This window comes from Somniosus microcephalus, unplaced genomic scaffold, assembly GCF_052327205.1.
Source record: "Somniosus microcephalus isolate GS21.2 unplaced genomic scaffold, FLI_Smic_1.0 scaffold508, whole genome shotgun sequence".
Classification (NCBI taxonomy): domain Eukaryota; kingdom Metazoa; phylum Chordata; class Chondrichthyes; order Squaliformes; family Somniosidae; genus Somniosus; species Somniosus microcephalus.
This window is the reverse complement of record NW_028225695.1, coordinates 2,628-5,254: the sequence shown is the minus strand read 5'-3', so window position 1 is coordinate 5,254 and position 2,627 is coordinate 2,628.

The window sequence follows — 2,627 nt, the reverse complement described above, 5'->3', positions numbered from 1 at the left end:
CCTACTCGGGCATAGTTTCTCACCATGACCTGATCTCCAACTTCCCACTCATGTGCTTTTCGGGGTTCATGCAGCAATCGGTTGCCCTGATGCTGCCTTCCCATGTTCCCAGCCGCTTGCCCATAAATCTGTTTCAGGCGCTCAAAAAGGGTTCGGGCAAACTTGTCCCGATTTACCTCTTGGAGCTGACCCTCAGTGAGCACCGGGGCTAGTACATGGGTGGGGGTTCGCATGACTCTCCCAGTCATTAATTCATGCGGGGAGTACCCCGTACTTTTAGACTGGCTAGCCCGGATCCCCATGAGGACTAGGGGCAAGGCCTCTGCCCATTTCTGGGGCGAGTCCCTCATCTCCTTCCTCAGCTTTTCTTTTAGGGTGCAGTTCATGTGTTCCACAATCCCAGATGACTGCGGATTGTGGGCCACGTGCCACTTCCCTTCAATGCCTAAGAGCATGAGGGTGTCCTGCATCACTTGGCCAGTGAAATGAGCCCCTCGGTCAGACTCCACAAATTGTGGTGGTCCCCACCGCGAGAACACCTCCTGGACCAAGATCCTGGCAGTACCAAGTGCCGTGGCTGTTTGGCATGGGAAGGTTTCTACCCACTTGGTGAACACATCCACCAGGACGAGGCAGTACTTAAAACCTCCCTGGGCGGTGGGCAGTGGCCCGATGTAATCGATTTGTATCGACTGCCATGGTCCCTCTACTCTCCTGATGTGTCCCAAAGGCACCTTCCTTTTCTGGGGGTCTGGGTTGTTCGCAGCGCACACTAGGCAATTGGCGCAGAACTCGCGGACATCGTCCCGAAGTCCCGGCCACCACCCCGCCTGTTCCACCCGTTGCCAGGTGACCTCAGGCCCGGGGTATCCTGCTCCTGGACCCTCATGGGCCAGTTGAAGGAATTCCCACCGGTGCTGCTGCGGCACAACCCACTGTTCCTCTCGGAACAGCATGCCTTCCTTGATGGAGAGGGCAGCTGTACCGTATGGACCCTCTGTAAGGAATGACCCAGATTCTGCCTCGCCTCGCCACCAGAGGGCTCCATGAACTCTCTTAATTGTGTCCTTCTTTATTCATTATTGTATTCACCTGTGCATTGTTAGATGCCTACTATTTAAGTGGTGTTCACTTTATGTTCATTGCTCAGTCTTGAGTTTCACTGCCTGGTGATACTGCTTGCTGGCCTGTATTCTGTGCTGTTGTTATTTTGTTTATGTCAAGTAAAGTCTACCTTTGTTTTGCAACCTAACCTCTGCCTCAGTTTGCCTTACTGCAGTTGGGTCCACTGAGTTCCGGTCCTTACAGCAAGACTGAGCCAAAACATGGACCCAGCAGAGAAGGACCAATGGCTAAGACAAATTTCTGAACAGCTACAACTGATCTTGAACGAACTGCGGTGCCTCGCCACGGCATTCTCCCGAAGCCAGAAGCAGCTGGAGGCCCTCGTCATCGCTTTCCATCAGAGCCAGAACCAGAGTCAGGTGATCCAAGCCGCTCCAGCACCGTTACCCGCTCCTACGGTTTCGCCTTCCCCTTTGAAAGAACCCCGATTACCTGCACCCGAGCACTACGACGGTAACCCAGGAGGATGTCGAGGTTTCCTAACCCAGTGTTCCCTGGCCTTCCAACTGCAGGGTTCATTATTTCCCAGTGACTGTTCCCAAGTGGCCTACATCATTTCGCTACTCACCGGCAAGGCACTTACCTGGGCTACAGCCGTCTGGGAACAACAAACTCCGGCATGTTCAAACTACCAACTTTTCTCGGAAGAAATGAGAAGGATCTTTGATCACCCTGTCAGTGGGAGAGAGGCATCTAACAAACTGCTTCGGCTTCACCAGGGGGTTCGTAGCGTTGCGGACTACGCTATTGAGTTTCGCACTCTCGCTGCAGAAAGCCAATGGAATTCGGAGGCGCTCATCGCCACTTTTCGCCACGGTCTCGTGGATGAGATCAAGGACGAACTGGCGTCCAGGGATCCGGTGAGTGATTTGGAGTTTCTTTTTGATATCTCCGTTCGTGTGGATAATCGTCTCCGTGAGAGACGAAGAGAACGCCACTCCTTTTTCACCCCCGCTTCCAGAGACCAGAGCCTTTCCTGCTTCGAAGCCATCTGAGAACCTCCGAGCCATCCCGAGTCCATCTTTGACCGATCCAGAGGAGCCCATGCGGGTGGGAGTAACCCGCCTCTCGCAGCCCGAACGTGATCGCCGAATGAGAGAGGGATCTTGCCTCTATTGTGGGGAAGCTGGCCACTTTCGCTCTTCCTGTCCAGAGTTGGTGGGAAAAGCCAGGGCTCATCCAGGACGAAGGGACCTGAGATGAGCGTAACCATCCCTTCCGACCCCACTGTTTCTAGGGTTTTGCTGGCATCCTCCCTTTTCTGGGGCAATCAACAACATGATCTTAAGGCCCTGGTGGATTCAGGGTCTGATGGTAACTTCATAGATCTGGGGTTAGCTAAACAGCTCAAGATTCCCCTGACCCATCCTGATCACCCCCTCACTGTTGTTGCCCTGGATGGAAGACCCCTGGGCTCTGGAACCATTCACCATCATACTGCCCCCCTGCGTTTGGGCGTGGAAGGACAACATTTCGAGACCATCCAATTCTCCCTTATCCAC